The 21,198-nt window shown below is 31.9% G+C and overlaps 1 long non-coding RNA gene and 1 pseudogene across 1 annotated transcript in view; one reads left to right on the top strand and one right to left on the bottom strand.

Annotated features, from left to right (window-relative positions):
• The window catches only part of LOC142874784 (uncharacterized), an 81,436-nt gene that overhangs the window by 46,782 nt on the left and 13,456 nt on the right, over positions 1–21,198 (bottom strand). The gene's annotated exons all lie outside the window — the stretch shown is intronic.
• On the top strand, positions 17,649–18,207 carry LOC105864349 (chromobox protein homolog 1 pseudogene; annotated as a pseudogene).

Below are 21,198 nucleotides of genomic sequence, written 5' to 3'. Positions count from 1 at the left end.
CACTCTGAAAATGCTACATACTGTCTGATTCCAACTGTCTCGCATTCTGGAAAGGGTAAAACTATGGAGACAGTAAAAAATCAGTGGTTTCCAGGGGTCAGAGGTGATAGAAGTATGTGTAAACAGAACATAAAGTGTTTTTAGAGCAGTGAAATTACTCTATAAGGTATTATACTAATAGACTCATGTCATTATACATTTTTCAAAACTCATAGACTGTGCAACAAGAGTGAGCCCCAATATATATTATGGCCTTTGGGGGATAATGATGTGTCAATGTATGTTTATCAATTATAACAATTATACCGCTCTGGTGGAGGATGTTGATAATGGGAAAAGCTATAAATATGTGGAGCCAGGGGGAATATGGGAAATTTCTGTAATTTCCTCTCAATTTTGCTGAGAACTTGAAACTTTTCTAAAACATAAAGTTTATTTCAAAAAGCCTTCAAACAAAAATATTTATTTATTTATTTTTATTTTAGCATATTATGGGGGTACAAACACCCAGGTCATGTACATTGCCCTTGCCTCACCTCCTCCATGGAGTCAGAGCTTCAAGCATGTCCATCCCCCACACGGGGTGCATCACACTCACTATGTATGTATATACCCATCCCCTCCTCCCCACTCCCACCTGCCTGACACCAGATAAATGTGTTTTTTGTTTGTTTGTTTGTTTTAACATTTTGGTTACATTTTATATCTTTGCCTTTCTCTAGCAAGGGTTAGAGGTATGCCCTTCCTCTCCATAATGCTCACCATATCCCTCAGATGTGGGTCTACCCCCCCAACCCACTAATCCCTGGTGAACACCACCAGGGATGAGTACCATAGTGTTAATCAGTCAGTTTTAATTTGATGGTGAGTACATGTGGAGCCCATTATTCTGATCTTGTGTTACCTTACTTTGGATAATGGGCTTAAGCTTAATTCAAGATAATATGCGCAGTGCTAGGTTGCTGTCGTTTCTTAGAGTAATACCATTGCAAGCATATACCAAATTTTAATAATCCACTCATGAATTGACGGACACTAGGTTGTTTCCACGTCCTTGCAATAGTGAATTGTGCTGCCATAAACATTCAGGTACAGATGGCTTTATAATAGAATGTCTTATGCTCTTTTGGGTAGATGCTCAATAATGCTATTGCTGGGTTGAATGGTTTTTCTATTTTTTAAAAATAGTTGCTTTATAAGTTATTTTATAACAATATAATGAATTTTCTTTACCATTTTGAGATATTTTAATATATAGTGATATGATAAAAATATTTTACTTATAGTGCTATATAGAATAGTTCTGGTTGAGCAAGGCACATAGACATTTTATTATTTCATCTATTTCAAATCTTGAAAGGAATCTAACACGAGAATAGTTACAAAATGTAGTTTCAGCAAATTCCCCGAGTTTAGGCAATCATTCAGATAAAGTAAAAGCACACATGAAATAGTTGTTATAAGAACTCTATCTAGTCATTGGTCAAATTGCCTGATCAATTCTATTTTGGAGTCTGTCTATATATTAAAAGAGTTTTGGGGGAGACATGAATTTGTTAAAACACCTTTTTAAAGTCATGCTATAATGTATTTGATGTTCAAAAAAGTGAAACCAAAATAAATAAATCAACAAGTACCAAATTCTTAAATTCAACACTTCCTCCTGTCCTGATTCCAAAGAAGTATCTCACCAATTAGCTATTATTACTAATCCCCATGATATATATTTCTTCCATTTGTTTACTAACATATTCATCATTTGTTAATTTACAACATACAGCCAAAGTAATGGAAGAAAATGTGGAAATACTTTAGAATATGAATTAGCTTAAGACAAACATGAGTTCAATAAAACTATAATTCAAAGATAAGCTGAAAAAAATAACAAGGTAACATGAACAAAAATATACTACTAAGATAAGGAAATAAATTGAGGAAAAATCAAACATTATTATAGATATTAACAAATTAATTGAAATATCAGAAAATGCAGATTGAATTACAGAAATAGAAAAAGGGTGGAGAAGATTATAGTGTGTGAAAAAAAGAAAGAAAAAGTTTAAAATACTTAGGAAGATAGTAGTAAATATAGAAAACAAAGACTTTCCAAAACATGGACAACAGTTATCCCTGTAAAGAAAACAAGTGAATTGAATAAAGGGCATTGGAATATAATAAAAAAATATCTGGAAATAGTTTGAAAGAGTCCATATAGTCCAGATAAAATGAATACAGATTAATATACATTAGGGCACTTACTTACTAAATTTTAATGATCCATTTTTAGCCATCTAGAAATAAGAAAACAAATTATCTACAATCAAGAAAAGAAAGAAAGAAAGAAAGAAACAAGCTACTTATTCAGGTCAACAACATTAAAAATCAGAACAGAGTACAGCAAGGCTGACAAAATTATCCATGAAAATTGAACAGGATGTATTATACACACCAAATTTTGGTACATTTTTAAAGGCAGTGGACATACATAATAAAATGTATAAGAACTGGACCAGCAGAACCTATGAGTTCCTTTTGAAAAATATTAATCGAATATAAAATCACCCATACACACATCTACATCCACACACAAAGAGAAAATACAACAAAATAGAGCTTCAATATTTTCCTATGAGTAGCACAATATTAGACTTCATTTAAACTCCACCCTCTTTCTACTTAATCTATTTCCTCACTTCTTGAATTCAGTGAGGACTGACCTATTAATATCTGAATGTGTATAGCAAACCATTGCTACAGAGTTAAGTACAAGAAGCAAGTCATTTTATTTTTTATTTTTATTTTTTAGAAACTGAGGTCTCACTCTGTTGCTGATCTAGAACTCCTGGCCTCAAGAAATCCTCCTGCCTCACCCTCCCTGGTAGCTGAGATTACAGGTACACGCTGCCACACACACAAGCAAGCCATTATTACTGGTATTTAGGACAAGGAGTAAAAGGTAAGCATATATTTAGGAAAGAGTAAGATGAAGATGTAGATACTTCAGTTGAAATATCTGTAGCTGTGATAAAATCAAATTGAGGTAATGGAAGAGGAGGCCAAGATGCAGTAATTTCTAAAATCAAGTAAAGAAAATCATGGTCATGGAACTGAACTCAGAAAACCTGGAATTTAACAGTAGAGTTTATTGCTCTTTTTATTTTTCCCTATCATATGGAAAAGTTTTAGGTAAAGAATTCTTTTGTTTTAGCTCAACTGGCAATTTTATGAATTCATCTGACTAAAGAATTTTTACTGTTTCACCTGCAGTTTTGGAGATTAAAAAAGGCTATGTTCTCTTTCTTCCTTTTAGTTGAGAAAGTATTATAAGTAAGTGTGACCTGTTGGGTATTTTTACTTTCAGGAAATCTTTCTTTAGAAAGTTAATTATAAATGAGGAAGACAAGACAGATTGTGTTGGATGCATTGATAAACAGAGACTATGTCAGAGTCAGGTGGTCATATATGAGTTAGGAACCAACAGCAAGGGGTAATTTGAAGACTTTTTCCAGTAGATCTACAAATGAAAGGTGATATTTCCTATAGGTGGTGTTAAGAGAGGAAGGAATCAGAAAAAAGAATGTAATATTAAAAGGGAGAAAATATATCATAAAAGGACAGAAAGCCAGGAAATTGTGGGTAAGTTAAAAATATTTTAAATCATATAATTGCACTGTAGCATAAAAACAAATATAGTACACTGAACAAACTGGAATAAATTATAAGACTAAAATTCTAAGTATGATGGAAAATAAAAAGAACTTTATGGAATAAAAGTCTTTGTATAATGTGGCTTCTTAAGGGCAAAAAAGCAACAATTGTATGAGAGATAGCAGAAGTAACTTTTAAAAAATTATTTATCTTGGAGAATTTATAGCTCTGATGGTACTATAACTGGTAATGTTGAAGAGTTTTTGATTTTTAAAAAAGGAATTAAATCTTAGAGTTAAAGTAGTAGCGATCTAAAGAGTCTTTTACTAATTGGAATTTATAAGTGAAAATATAAACCTTTTTCTTCTTAATCTGGGTTAAAAAGCATTTAGAGAATAATGTCACAAACTATGTATATGATTTAGTATTCAAAAGTTGTATGAGACATGAAATAAAAATATGCTGGCTGCTGTAAATTTAATTAATGCACTTAATGATAAACATCAGGTATGCTATAGAATGGTCTCTTTGCTTTACTGGAGATAACAGCTAGTTGTCCCAACTGGAAAATTATGTGATTAAAAGTTAAGGACCTTTTTAATTACTCATTAACATTCTTCACTGATGCTTATAACTCATATCATAGATTATGGCATTATAACAATCACCTATGTTTCCATGACTACACTATTTCTAGGCTTAACTATCATGAAAACTTATTTTTTAAAATACATGATTGAAGCTTACTGAGTTGTTATCATTTAAACATTGAAGTTCATTTTTTTCTTTAATTTTTTGGCACACTATTTTCTGACTATATTATGACTAGAGAAAAATTAAAATGGTTCTCTCAACTGGTAAATATAAAATAAAAGCCTCTTTTTACAAGTATTATTTTGTATCCAGAATTTTGGTTATACTCCAAAAGCAATAGTCAATTATGTTGAAAATCTGAATTAATTTTTCAGCATCTTAGAATCATCTTTTATAAGTATATCTTTATTTTTGATTAATTTTGTTTTAATCTAGCTTTGTTAAGGTATAACTGACAAATAAAAATTGTATATATTTATGGTGTGCTACATGACGTTTTAATCTACACATATGTACACACACATATAAAAACATAATTGAATCAATTATGAATCAATCAATTGATTGATTCAATCTATTCAATCTATTACCTCACAGACTTATCATTTTTGATAAAAACACATAAGACACACTCTTTTAATAATTTTCAAGTATACATTATTATTAACTATAATTAGATACCATGCTGTGCAATAGATCTCCAGAACTTATTTCTCCTAACTAAAACTTTGTACTCTTTAACCAACATCTTCCCATTTACCCCATACCCACTGCCCCCTGGCAACCACCATTCTACTCTCTGCTTCTTGAGTTTGACTTTTTTAGATTCCACATATAAGTGAGATCATGCAATATTTTTTCTTTCTGTGCCTGGCTTATTTCACTTAGCATAATGTCCTCCAGATTCATTTATGTTCTCTCAAATAACTGGGTGTCTTTCTTTTTACAGGCTTAAGAGTATTCTGTTGTCTATACACCACATTTTCTTTATTCTTTCATCCATCAATAAACACAGGTTGATTTCATATCTTGGCTATTGTGAATAATGTGCATCATAATGCCATTTATTAATAATAAAATAGAAATTAAATTATTATGCTTCAGATTGAGGATTCACAGCAATAAATATAAATACTATTATTTTTCATGTTTTTTTCAATTTATTTCAGTTTTTGAATTAAATATTAAATGCACATAGTAAAAAAAATCCACAAAGATACTCTTCATCTCTATTGTGCTTCAAGGCTCATAATTTCTAGTTACCAGTTTCTGTTTTGCTTGTTTGAATACAAACAAGCAAAGCAATCCAAGGTGTAGCAATCCAAAATACTCTACCCTTTTCTTTTAATACATCATGAAAATAGTTTCATACAGTACTTGCAGATCTGCCTAATTTTTCAAAGGCTAAAATAATATTGTATTGTATGAAAGTACCATAATTTATATAACTAATTTCCTAGAAAATGATTTAAATATTTTTAAATTAAATGATATTGTATTTTTACACCTGCAATGTAAATGTTATGGAATACACATGATCCAACTGAGAAAATCTTCAAGCGATTTTTGTGAAATATGCATTTCAAACTGCTTTATTGTATCTAAAGTAAAATATTTTTCTGTTGAAATTACACATGCTGCTTCACTTACCTGAGTAATTAAGTTGAAATTACAGAATTATAGCAGCATCCAGTGAGATTATATCTAGTCTGATGACTCCAAAAAATGCATTATATGAGAATTTAGGAAAATGCTGAATTAAGCAAAATGAATATATGCCTATCTTGACTGGTGTTTCTCCTCTAAATCAAAAACAAAAATAAAAAAGTTAAGAGATCATTTTTTAGTTCTCTTAAGGCTGTTACACAACTAGTACCATTCTAGATACACAAGAAAGAAGTTAATTCATTACGTACAATCGATGTCTTGGTCAGGAAGGCTTAAATATCAGCAAGAACGTTGATAAAGAAATGACACTATTTAAGAATGACTATCATGTACATTATAAATATATTGAAAAGAGTTGGCAAATGATGAGCTTTCTTTTTCCAGGAATATCTTCTAAATATAATCAATTTTTATAAAATACTATAGATGGACTCTGAGAAAAAGAAAGGTAAGGCAAATCATACAAAATTACCTATAATAATATTATCTCTAATATCCCAATCCCACCGGACTGATATTTTAATCCACATTTTACTAATGAGAAAATTGACATTCAGAGATATTTTCTCCACCATCACACTTACTAACTGCCAGACCAAAGATTCAAATCAAATCTTTCTGGTATAGGCAAGAGCTTCTGGGTCTCTCATAAAGCTGAAGGAAAAATCACAGTGCAGCATAGGCAGCTAAACTGAGAGTAGCAAAGATTTCAATAGTCCACGTTCACACTACAGTGTTCTTCTACAAGCTTAAAATTCTGAATTAGATCTTATCACAAAGAAAGAATAAATCACAAAGTGTATCTCTGTTGGAATGTAACTACTGTCAAATTCAACAGATCATAGTGTATCATATTTCATCATAAAATAGCATAATGTGATAGAATTAATCAAAGAGCAACTACTACTCTTTGATGAAAATCCTACAGCTTGTCAAACTTCATTACTGTGTGCACTCTGGAGTACACTGTTGCTTATGTGTTCTCTTTTCTTTCTTTCTTTCAAGTCCTCTTGGTTCCTTAAGCTTCCTGTTATCAGTTATCTAACAAAATCAATTTAAACTCTTCAAAGTGTGCGCCTTCACATTCATAAGCAGGGTTTAGTTTCTCAAAATTGTTTTTCCCCTTAATTTCAATTTGATACTACAAGTGAAATCCGGGAATATAATGTGGGCCCAACTTCTTGGTATCATGATTTTAATTTCCCCGATGAGATTTAATATCTTCTACTCTATTTTATCTAAGTCTTCTCTAATTTCTCTCTCTTTTTTTTTTTTTTTTAGAAGGAGTTTCACTCTGTTGCTCTGAGAAGAGTGCCCTGGAGTGAGCTTAGCTAACAGCAACCTCAAAGTCCTGGGCTCCAGCGATCCTACTGTCTCAGCCTCCTGAGTAGCTGCCTGGCTATATATATATATATATATATATATATATATACATATATATATATATATATACATATATATATATATATTTAGTTGACCAGCTAATTTCTTTCTATTTATTTTTTAGTACAGACGGGCTTTCACTCTTGCTCAGGCTGGTCTCAAACTCCTGAGCTCAAACAATACACTCACCTGGGCCTCCCTGAGTTTTTACAGACCTGAGCCACCATGCCGGGCCTTCTCTAAATTTTTGTTGTTCCTATCAGGCACCGTACCCATCTGCAGAGTTCAGATCAATTTAATACACAATTTATATTTTCTATTTATTTTCAGAAACTGCCAAAGGAATCAGATAACATAGAGTTTGATTTTCAGCTAACAAATATGCTTTACCTCTTACTTTTAAACATTGTAATGTATTTTGAATAGATTAACTTTTTTCATGGTATTAAATTTTGCTTCATTAAAATAAATGCATAAGAAATGCAATATCCAGCGATTTATGATACATGCCTATATAGTCCTATATAAAGGGATGTGCATTTATGACTTGTCTATAGGAATAACATCTATCGGGTGTCAGGCAGCTGGGGGGGATGGGTATATACATACATAATGAGTGTGGTGAGCACTAACTGGGGGATGGACGCGCTTGAAGCTCTGACTTGAGAAGCGGGGCAAGAGCAATATACGTAACCTTAACATTGGTACCCCTATAATATGCTGAAAAAAATAAAAAAGTAAAATAAAATAAAAGGAGTAGGCATATATTGTCCTTCACTACTCAAGATAATCTATGGTTTCAACTATTCATTAAAGGTTTTGAAATTGAATTTAAATAATTTTGCTTTTAAAATTAAATCTCAAATGGAAGAGAGCAGATGGGTATTTGCATATGATTTTAATAAAAATGTATTCCAGGTTCCCATGACAATACATTCAATATAAATACAAGGATAAAGTCGCATAAATTTATCATAATAAATTAAATTTTGTATATAGTGTTTTTGAAAATTATTATTAAATATCAAAGTCTCAATATCTTCTATATGGCAGTAGCATAATAAGCTTGCCTAAAAATAGCATACTATAGAATAAACTATGCTAATATTGGCAATCCATATAATTTTTAATGAATCACATTAACATTTAAATTGTAATACATTTATAGTCACTGTTCAAGCTTTCAAATTATCCAAAAAGATAGACACAAAACCCAGTTAACTTCAAGTGAAATTTTGAAATTAAAATTATTAATAACAGGAAAACCCAAAGATATGTGTAGTGAAATTAGAAAATGAATTGAACACAAAATATCCTATAACTGTAGTTGAAGAGGATGAAAAAATCAAGTAAACAACCAAATTGTCTTAATGACTATTCAAAGAGGATCTTAAATGTAACATGTCCCCAAAATAACCATGAGCAAGATACTATTTGTTAGAAATAAAAAGACTTAAACAAAAGACTCAAAACTATAAAACTGCTAGAAGAAAACACAGGGGAAGCATTTCAGAACATTTGACTAGGTATAAATTGTATGGCTAAGATTTCAAAAACACAGGCTGCTAAACCAAAAGTAGAAAAAGGTACTATCTTAAACTAAACAGCTTCTGCAAGCAAAGGAAAAAATCAACAGAACAAAGAGATGATCTGTAGAATGGAAAAAATATTTGCAAACTATTTATCCGGCAATCAACAGATAGGCAGAATATACAGGAACTCAAACAAAAAAATTCCATTAAAAAATGGGCAAAGGATATGAGTAGACATTTTTAAAGAAGACAAACAAATAGCTAGCAGGTATATGAAAAAACTGCTCAAATCAGTAATCAGCAGGAAAATGCAACTCAAAACCACAACAAGATATCATTTAATCACAGTTAAAATAGCTATTATAAAAAATACAAAAGATAACAAATGATGGTGAGATGCAGAGAATAAAGAACTCATCCATTGTTGGTGGAAATATAAATTAGTACAGTCATTATGGAAAATTATATGGAGGTGTCTCAAAGAATGAAAATTGTCATTATTATACAATCCCAATAATGAGTATTTATCCAAAGGAAAGAAAATCAGTATATCAAAGAGATACTTGCACCCCCCATAATTATTGAACACTATTCAAAATAGCCAAGATATGGAATTAACCTAAGTGTCTATCAATGAGTGAATTGATAAAGAAAATGTGATGTATTTGCACACACAATAGAATACTGTTCAGCCATAAAAATAATGAACCCTGTTATTTACAGCAGCATAGATGGAACTAGAAATCATTATGTTGAGTGAAATAAGCCAGGCACAGAAAGACAAATGTTGCATGTTATCACTCATATGTGGAAGCTAAAAATGTTGATTTCTGGAGGTAGAGAATAGAATGGTGGTTACCAGAGATTGAGGTGAAGAGTTGGGGATGAAGATAGGTTAATTAATGGGTAAAACATACAGTTAAATAGAAAAAATAAGTTTTCAGTGCTTCATAGCACAGTAGGGTGACTATACTTAACAATAACTTATTGTATATTTCAAAATAGCTAGAAGACAAGTTTTGAAATTTTCCAAACAAAAAGAAATGATACATTTTGGAGGTGATGGAGTTATCAATATCCTGATTAGATCATTACACATTGTATGGATGCATCAAGATATCACATGTACCTCATGAATATACACAATTGTTATGTATCAATAACATTTTACAAAGAAAATATGAAGTGGAGAGGAAAGAAGTGGAGAGGAAAATTGATCACCTGGCATACTTGTATTAAGAAACAAGAAAAAATAGTATAAAGGATGTCAGCATCCAAATTAAAGCTATCGCAGGAACATTGAAAATAGTCTTTAATAAAATTTTATAAAGATAAAAACAGAAATGAAGCCAGGCAAACTTCATAGAAATAATTTGCAATTTTCCTCTGTTCTCAGAAACAGTTAAAAGGACATTAGAATTATCTCTTACTTAAATTCCTTGTAGTATTATCATATGAATCTGTTTATTCAAGTAGTTTGTTTCAAAATGAAGAATTGTATTTTTGACTTTATTTTTCTATGATTTTCTGCTCATATATCTGCACTGATAGATAAATCCTTTTCATCTACATTTATCCTAAAAATGTAGACATAACCTCTAGGCTTTCAGAACTATGTGCAAATAACTCATGATTCATTGAAATAATTCTCTAACTGGTTATTTCTTCATTATAACTTCCTGTTTATGAATTTTTACTTTGTCCCCTTTTTTCCTGATGTGATAAAATAGGTATATTTATTTTACTTTTCTTAAGCAGATCTGGGAATTTTTGATAAAAGCCATTCTCACTGGAGTTAAGTGACATCTCATTGTGGTTTTGATTTGCATTTCCCTCATGATTAGAGAGATATGTTGAGCATATTTTCATATGTTTCCTGGCCATTAGTCTGTCTTCCTTTGAAAAGTTTCTGTTCATGTCCTTTGCCCACTGTTTAATGGAGTTGTTTGATTTTTTTCTTGCCGATTTTCTTGAGTTCTATATAGATTCTAGTTATTAGCCCTTTATCAGATGTGTAGCATGTGAATATTTTCTCCCATTCTGTAGGTTGTCTGCTCTCATGATAGTTTTCTTGGCTGTGCAGAAGCTTTTTAATTTGATCATGTCCCATTTATTTATTTTTGTTGTTGCTGTGACTGTCTTTGGGGTCATTTTCATAAATTCTTTCCCCTAGGCCAATGTCTATAGAAGTTTTTCCAACAGTGTTTTCTAGAATTCTTATAGTTTTATGCCTTAGGTTTAAGTCTGTTATCCACTGTGAGTTGACTTTTGTGAAAAGTGAGAGGTAAGGATCCTGTTACAGTCTTCTACACGTAGTTATCCAGTTTTCCCAGCACCGTTTATTGAATAAGAATTCTTTTCTCCAGTGTATGTTTTTGTCTGCTTTGTCAAAGATTACATGGCTATATAAGGATGATTTTATATCTGTGTTCTCAGTTCTGTTCCATTGGTCTACGTCTCTGTTCTTGTACCAGTATACCATGCTCTTTTATTTACTATAGCCTTGTAGTAGAACTTGAAGTCTGGTAAATTGATGCCTTCCAATTTGTTCTTTTTGCTTAATTGCTTTTGCTATTCAGGGTCTTTTATGGTTTCACACAAAGCATAGAATTATTTTTTCCAAATTTGTGAAAAATGATGTTGCTATTTTAATAGGAATTGCATTGAATCTGCAGATCACTTTGGGTAGTATAGACATTTTAGCAATGTTGATTCTGCTGATACATGAACATAGTATGGCTTTCCACCTGTTTACATCCTTTAATATTTCCTTCCTCAATGTTTTGTAGTTCTCCCTGTAGAGGTCTTTTAACTCCTTAGTTAAATATATTCCTAGGTATTTTATTTTCTTTGTTGCTATTGTGAAGGGTATTGAGACATCTGTACTTGAATGTTTATAGCAGCACAATTCACAACTGCAAAGATGTGGAAACAACACAAGTGTCCATCAATACATGAGTGGATTAATAAAATGTAGTATATGTATACCATGAAGTACTATTCAGCTAAAAGAAACAGTGGTGATATAGCACATCTTGTATTTTCCTGGATAGACTTGGAACACATTCTACTAAGTGAAGTATCTCAAGAAGGGAAAAACAAGCACCACATGAACTTACCATCAAATTGGTATTAACTGATCAACAATTATGTGCACATATAGTAGTAACATTCACTAAGTGTCAGGCAGTTGGGTGGGGAAGAGGATATGGGTATATTCATATCTCTTGGGTGTGGTGCGCATTGTCTAAGGGCTGGACATGCTTGAAGCTCTGACTTCAGTGGGGCAAAGACAGTATATGTAACCTAAACATTTGTACCCCTGTAATTTTCTGAAAAAAAAAAAAGAAGAAGAAGATCTGGTGGGTTTTGTGTTTAACAGAACTACATTTTTTAATTTTTGTGGTGGGGGGATTGAAAGCCAGATGTCATGTGCAGAATTGTAAAGACTGAAGCAAAAATATATATTTTTCTAGAAATAATCATTTTTATGTTAAGATTTAGGTGAGTATTTGGCAGAGAGGTTAAACAATCTAGTTAACAGTTGAGTTAGTTTTATGACTTTGTTTTTGCGAAATTTATAAACCACCACTTACAGAACTAGTTTATTGTTTGAGTTACCTTTATCAGTTCTTTAGATTTTCCAGATGTACTGTTTTATCATCTGAAAATTAAGATAGTTTTACTTCTTCATCAAATGTTATGTCTTCCATTGATTTATTTTGGTTCATAGTTGGCAAATTTCTTGGCTAACATTCCTAGTTCCTTGTCGAATAGCAGTGAAGACAGGGAACATTCTTGCATTCTAGGGATGACACTTTTAGTGCATGATGAATAGGAATTCATCATGATCTTGGTTTTATATATTATCATGTTCTTTAAGTAGCATACATGGCAGATTGTATTTTTCAGTGATAGCAACCACAATATTATCTCTACCAAATGCTCTATTTACAATATGACCTTGAAACTCTTTCCATAAAACGGTAACATCTATGTCCTTTCCTTAAATATAGGTGGATTTGTAACTGCCTTGAATAGTAGAGTGTGATCAAAGTGATGCAATATAAGACTAATTTTTCAAAATGTCTTGTATTCTTTTGTGTTTTCTTAGGATTGTAAAGTAAAATTCAAACTTATTAATTAAAATAAAGATAGAACAGTTATGAGTATATCAGCCCCAAATAACATACTGACCATGTTTATAAAATAAAAACTACAGAAGATTCATGACAAAAATAGATAAAACCATATTTAAAATAAGAGATTTTAGCACATCACAATCGGTATGAGGCAGATCTACAGAAGTAAAGATATAAAGAAAAAAATAATCAATCAATAATGTAGCATTATGACTATATATTTTAAATTCCCTAATAATAAAAAATGCAACTTCTCACAGGAAAACAAAACATCATACAAATTGATCATCTATTAGGTCACAAAGAAAACACCATTGAGTTACATAAAGTAGAAACATTGCAAACAACACTCTGATCACATTGTAATAAAATTAATAGTTATTCCTTTCACTTGTTTGATAGGGCTTGGATTTTACTTTGTCTACTATCTTTGACTTTTTAAAAATTATAGTACTGTCAGGTTTACAAAACAATTGAGCAAAAAGTGCAGAGAATTGTCACATAACTCATTTCCTCTAACCCACAGTTTCCCATATTTTTAACACATTGTATTTGTGTAATACATTTATTACTGTTGATAAACCAATATTTTGACATTATCATTAACTAAAGCCCATAGTTTATATTAAGGTTCACTCTTTGTGTTATATACCCTATGGGTTTTGACAAATGCATAGTCATATATTCATTATCAAAGTATCATACAGAATAGTTTTGCTTCCCTAAAAATCCCCTACCTCCACCTATCCATCCCTCCTTCACTTCTCTCTGGCAATGACTGATCTTTTTAGTGTTGCTATACTTTTGTTTTTTCCAGAGTGTCATATAGTTGGAATTATACACTGCATAGCCTTTATACACTGGCTTTTGTTCTCTTTTTTAAAAATATGTAGTTTCTTCCCTGTGTTTTTCATGGCTGGATAGCTCATTTCTTTTTATTTCTGAATAATACTCTATAGTATGAATATACCACAGTTTGTTTCCCTATTCACTTATTGAAGGCCATCTTAGTTGCTCACAATTTTAGGGCATTATGAAAAAAGCTGTCATAAACACTTGTGTGTAGGAGCACACATAAACTCATTTGGATAAATATTAAGAAGTGTGATTGCAAATCATAAATTAAGCTTATGTTTAGTTTTGTAAAAGACAGTCTTCCAAAGTGGCTGCACCTATTGCTCCGTATCCTTGCCAGTATTTTCTGTTATCATGGTTTTGGATTTTAGCCATTCCAATAGAAGTGTGGTAATATTTATAGTTCTTTCATTCTTGTTTTTTAAAAATTATTTTCATTTGCTCAATGTATCTTCATCTACCCCTTTAGTTTTAGCCTTTCTAACTCATTTTTCTTCAGGTATGTATGTCTCTTATATGCAGCAAAGAGTTGGGTTTTGCTTTGTATAAAAATTGAAATGATTTATTTTAATAAGTTAAGCTTGTCCAAATTTATTGCTATAACTTACGCAATTAGTCTCAACTTTGTTAAAATATTTTATAATTAAGTATACAATATGATAATTTCTCTATTTCTCATTTGAAATATATTAGTTTTACCTTTTTAATTTTTTAGTCATATATTGAATTTTATGATATTGTTTCAGGTATTTATTTGATCTTATGCCTAGTAATATGTATTAATCATCATTTTATTTTTTAACTTTTACCATTTTATTTGTCTATCTTTTAGATTGAATCCTTTAACTTAAAATTTACTTTTTCCAAATTTCCAGCAGTTATCAATTGTTGGCATTTTGGAATGAGAAATCCAAATTATGAGGAATTCTCATGAATTCCTAAATCATAAAATATTCTTTATTTTTGTAACACTTTATTTACATGTCTAATAAAAAAAATAAGTTTAGTAGTAGTTGCACAAAATTGAGTACTAGGAAATTATCAAACACTGATAAATGTCTATGTCTTTGAAAATGTTATTGTGTAATATTCAAGCAGCATAACTTTTATTTAGTATAGCAAGATTAAGAGAACTACAGAATCACATGACATAATTGCCTTAAGGACAATTCACATTCAAAAGTTGTTAATTTTGAAAGGACACTTATAGGATTTGTATAAAGTATACGCTATGTACACATTTGCTAATATTCATCTTATTGCCAGAATGACTCACTGTTAGCAGCAGACAGGGTCACTTAAAAAACTGCAAGCATTATAAACAATTTCTTGTAACTAGATAATATTAATAAAATGTTTATATATAAAATTCTAGTTTTTTATTTCCATTTTCTAAATTTATCTTTCTGAATCATAATAAATGTAATTATCAAATGTATTTTAGACAATTGTCAAAGAAGGAAAAACAATAGCAACCTTATGACAGAAAACAAAGTATCATGACAAAACATACTGCTTATAAACCCTGCTGCCCATTTCTAATCTTTATCTGGAAATTCACTTAAGTAGTTAAAGTCAAGTTGTCTGATATCTTTTTATGAGTAGGATAGGTTAATGAATAAATTAATAAAGTAAATTTATTGCATAGTTGTTATCAAGGTAAATATATCATTGCAAATTCTACTTTTTATTTAACAAATTCTACATTTTACTTAATGGTATTTTAGGTAGAATTTTCTTTTTACAGTGTGTATATATAATAATTTTGATGGAATTTTATGTCACAATTTATCTCTAGTCAAAATAATAAACCCTATACTAAACCTTGTACCTTATATAAAAATTAAATCAAATTAAAATGTTTAAATGTAAATTCTAAAATACTTAGAAAATAAAATAAACTGGAGGAAATTTTTAAGATCTAGGGCTTGGTAAAAATTCGTTAGGCAAGACACCAAGAGCACAATCCATACAAGAAGAAAATGGATAAATTGGACTTCATAAAAATGTAAAAATTGTAACCAATAGAAGGGAATGGGTAAAGGGTATGCATGACATCTCTATACTATCTTTGCAACTTTTATAAATTTGTAATTATTTAGAAATAAAAGATTTTAAAAAGTAATATGTTTACCATGAAAGTGAGAAAATCATAAAATTTTTAAGACAAAAAGAAAATCACAGTAATGTTAATATTGAAAGATCGCTACTATTAAGATTTTAATGCATTTTACAGTCTTTTATATGCATGCAGTTGAATTCATATTGCTTATTGTATATACAATGAATTATTTTTGTTATTTATTTACATAATAATTAATGATTAATAAACAATCAATCTACAAGGCTAAGAACTTTTATTTTTCAAACAAATCTTTTATGCAAAAGTTAGTAGCCAGATTATAAGTGTTTCTAATTAGTTGCTCACATTCTATGTGCAAATATATTGCATTTTTCAATTTGTTGATTAAACATGAGCCAAAAGGAAGAAAAAAAATAATAGCAGAATAGTTTTTAAAAAGCAGATCAAATAATTAAAAATATTATATAAGGGATAACAGAAGAATATACTCCCCTAAACATCCAATATACTTAATTATAGCAGAAAATTTACTAAACTGTATAGATTAAGGAGACATTCAGAAACATCTGAATAACACAACTTTAAATATCATACATTAACTAATTTATGACAAAAAATAAAGGGATAAAAAATTTCAGAACAAACAAAAAACCCAATTACCTTATCAGATTATACTTGTTTACAGAACTCCTTTGGATTTTGTTGGTAGTGGCCGTAGGGACAGAATAAGAGGCAAGAAAATGTTTGCTATCATTCAAGAGTTTTCTTGTTAATTGTACAAAGAGAATTAGCACAATGCCAACACATAAAAGAGAATGCAAGATGATGGGAAATACAATTAAATGTGAATCTTCTAGTACCATTTGTAAATTATATTACTGACCCTGGCTGCTTGTCAGGAATTGGTAAAATAATAGGATTATGAGCTAGTTGCACCCTTTGCAAGTCATAGTCCAGAGAGCTTATCATAGAAATAAAAGCTTTCCTAGCACTTGTCAATACGATATTAAAAGAGAGAGTCAGTCAGGAAAGAGAGATGCGGTTGGAGGACATTATCATCATTCATGCTAGAAGATAAATTCCACTAAGGCAAAAACTACGTCTTATCTCTAGGAAGATTACACTATAGTAAGAAAGGTAAATATTTACATAAATGGTTATTTATGTGAAGTTTCAATAAAACATGATTTAAAAAATAAGGTTAATTCCAAGCACAGAAAAATCTTCACATTTAAGCCAGTTGTTGAAGAATGCAAAATAATAGATGAGAGAATACTTTTTGAGATAGATGATAAATCATACAAATATATCAAAATAGATAATCTCATGACATATTTAGAGAATCGTGAGTAATCTAGTAAAGTAAACTTCTATAGAAGTTCTGAGAAATGAGGCAGGAAATGTGGATTAAGTTTCAAAGTGAACATTAGATAATAAAGGGCTATATTCAGATTTTGAAACAGAAGAGTGATATGATGAAATACGTATTTTAGATAAAAATGTTTAGTGCTAGCATAAAATATAGATGAAGCAGTTCAACAGAGGAGAGAGGCTTTGCTTAGGGCCTGTGATACAGAGCTTCAGTTTGGGGCTCCAAAGAGTACACCCAGAGTGTTGCTTTCCTGGTGCCAGTTCTCTGTCCAGCCCCATGACATGCCATAAGCAGGACATCAGTTCCTCTCCTGGTTCTTGGGTGCTGCTCTGAGCAGCATCACCTTTTGCACCAGAAAGCTGTTGGGTACTATGGGGGGAAAACAGAAAAACAAGAAGAAAGTGAAGGATGTGCTAGAAGAGAAGGAAGAGAAACGTGTGGTGGAAAACATTCTCCACCATCCTGTGGGAAAGGGCAAAGTGGAGTACCCCCTGAAGTGGAGGGGTTTCCCAGATGCAGAACACGGGAGGCAGAAGAGAACCGGGACTGCTCTGGCCTCATTGCTGAGTTTCTACAGTCACAGAAAACAGCACGTGAGACAGAGAAATCAGAGGGAGGCAAGTGCAAAGCTGATTCTGATTCTGAAGGTAAAGTAGAGGAGAGCAAACTAAACAAACAAACAACAACAAAAAATAGAATAGCCACGAGGCTTTGCTTGGGATCTGGAGCTGGAGCAGATTATTGGAGCTACAGACTTCAGTGAAGAGCTCATGTTCTGGATGAATTGGAAAAACTCCATGAGGCTGACTTGGTCGCTGCCATGGAAGCAAATGCAAGTGCCCACACGTTGTCATATCATTCCATGAGGAAAGGCTGATATGGCATTCCTATCCCTCAGAAGATGATGACAAAAAAGATGACAAGAATTAACTTTCCGGGGTACCAGTTCCTTCTACTTGTCTTGATAGCATAGAGGTGACTTGATAAGATGTCCTCTGAAGAGCCAGTATCATTCTGCAGCAGCCCAAATGCTTTAAAACCATTACAACTGTGTGTCATTTGTACACCCATCCCAGTGGAGGGCAAGGTGGATAATTGCTTCAAGGCAACCAGTTCTGCACTTTCCTGAGAAAATCAGGGCCTGCTGTGAGGGGCAAAACTTGCAGAATTGGGTGTGTGGGAGAGCAAAATGATATTACAGATTTCAAAGAGATCTCTACAACCTATATCCTGCTTCCCAATAGCGATAACACTGCAATTTTACAGTGTAGCATGTATATAGTTTTTGGCTCTTACTATTTGGGTAAGAGGGTGGCATGGGAAATGAGAAATGGATAGGATCTTTTTGATTAAAATGCCGGGCCACATTGGGGAAATGGTGAGACAAAGGAAAAGAACAGATAACTAATGATTTGGTTCTATATCCAAAATATTTTACCTTTCCAAAGAATGTCATGGGCACCATAAATTAGGAAATGAGATGGATAGGATCTTTTTGGTTAAAATGTGGGGCCACATTGGGGAAATGGTGAGACAAAGGAAAAGAACAGATAACTAATGATTTGGTTCTATATCCAAAATATTTCACCTTTGCAAAGAATGTCATGGGCACCATAAATTAGGACTGTAAGAGATTGGTTAAAAGCTGTGAATGTATTAGTCATCACAAATAAATAACTGGCTTTTGAGTAGTTTGTGGACTCGCAGAAATTTACTGAGCAAGTCCAATTCAGCCAGTCTTGCGTTTCATGGTAGGTGTCCTAACTATTGATCCACACCATGACCCTAAGTGTGCCAAGAAACTGGCTGGCTCACTGGACTGCCTCACTTTCACAGAGACAACAAAAGGCTTAGGGTACATCAGAGGGGTGACAAGGTGAAGGATTCCTCTTCATGAAGTATCACATTTACTGCTGGGCAACTTTCATGGTCAAAGGGAAAAACTCCACTCCTTCATTATCCCTCCTGGAACATATTAACAGTTCAAGAAATCAGGAAAATGAAGAGTCTGAAAGTGGCCTGGTTATCTGAATCAGGGTCAAAGGAAAGAATATATTTGATTTCAATTTATGAACTAGCTTATCAGTGTTTTCAAATTCAAGAAAGTCAATTTAATGTGCTGCAACTAAAATTTTTTTAAACAAATTTATTTGGACACCTATGTTCATAGCAGCATTATTCACAATAGCTAAAAGGTGGAAGCAACCCAATGTCCATCAATGAATGAATGGATAAATAAAATGTAGTGTATACATAACCATGGAATATTATTCAGCCTTAAAAAGGGAGGATATTCTGACACATGGTGCTACATGGAGAACCTTGAGGACATTATGCTAAGTGGAACAAGCCAGTTACAAAAGGAAAAATATGATTCCATTGAAATGAGGTGCCTACAGTGGTAAAATTCAGAAACAGAAAGTAGAATGATGCTTGCCAGAGGCAGAGGAAGAGGAAATAGGGAGCTATTGTTTCATGGATATGGAGTATATCGAGTTTCAGTTTGGAGAGGTCAAAACTTTTCTGGAGATGGATGGTGGTAATAGTTATATAGCAGTGTGAATAAAATTAATGCCGTAGAACTGCATATTTAACATTGCCAAAATGGTAAATTATATGTTATGTACATTTTACCAAAATAAAAAATAATAAAATGAAGCAGAATAAAATATAGGTTACATGTAAAAAAATAAAAATTAAATTTAAAAAAGCTGTGAATACCAGAAATCTATAAGTCAAGGTACTCCCTGCCTGAGCTTAATGCTGTTCCCCACAAAAGACTAAGCCAGTGCTTAGTCTAAGACTAAGTTACCATTGGGAGTTACCAAAAGCTGCCATTTGGGAGATGGAAACTGAAGAGGGAAAGTTTTTTTATTGAAGAGTACACACAGGAAGATAACTCTGTCTTAGAGGTGCTAATTCTTAAAATTAGGAAAGAATTAGTCTAATTTTCCAATTATGAAGTTATAAATATCAACTTGTCAATCCAAGCCACTAACTGAAGTGTTAGGGGAGGAGAAGAGGGCAGTATAGGAGATGGAAAAGTAGGTGGAAACAAAAGCCCGTGCTCTTAGGGTGAAGAACTCTTGTAACCACTGTGGTTTTTGAAGTTTGAACTTTGGTGACAAAGTTCCATCCTTGACAGCACAATTTTAATTGAATCAATTCAAGGGTTAAATGATTTCAAAAGTCCTGGTCTAAGGAGAAGATTAAACTTTCATACCAGGGCAGTGGTTCACCTAAAAACACACATATATGCACAAATCAAACAAAAGACTTTTTTTTTTAATTCTAAGAATTAATTGATACTGAAAATGCTCTGTCTTGAATCATGAGAACCATCTGTTCTTGACATAGCCTAGACCTGCATCCACAGCTATGTTGTAAAATCTTTTTAGGTGGTGTTAGGTTTCTGTAAAAACATTGTTTAAATGTAAACTTCTTCATACCACACTGCCAGTTTTTGTCTTAATAAAACTATAGATTTATAATTCTCTAACTAAAAAAAAGACAGAATGAGAAAAAAGATACTGAAGTCACGGAGACACATTAGGAGGTGGCTGCACCAGTAGGCCAGATTGTAGGAAGTAAGAGCAGCTAAGAGAATAGGGGAAATGTATAGGAGAGATATGGAATCCTTCTCCTACAATTTTAATATGAGATGGAGTGCAATAGAAAGGACAAGCTAAATATATGATTGTTTGCTTTGGAGATAACAACTGTAACTATGAAAAGAGATGAACTCTGAAAGATATAATAACCATACATAAGACTAAAGCTTATAGTAGTAACTTTGGTAGAAGGGATGGTAGAAGAGGAGAAGACAGTATTTACAAGAAGAGAGTAAAAGCAAGAGGATCATAAGTAAGAGTCAATAAATATTTTTGAAGGTTATTTAGCTATATTCATTGTAGTTTTTCA

Source organism: Microcebus murinus, chromosome 1, assembly GCF_040939455.1.
Source record: "Microcebus murinus isolate Inina chromosome 1, M.murinus_Inina_mat1.0, whole genome shotgun sequence".
Classification (NCBI taxonomy): domain Eukaryota; kingdom Metazoa; phylum Chordata; class Mammalia; order Primates; family Cheirogaleidae; genus Microcebus; species Microcebus murinus.
This window is presented reverse-complemented; position numbering and strand designations above follow the sequence as displayed.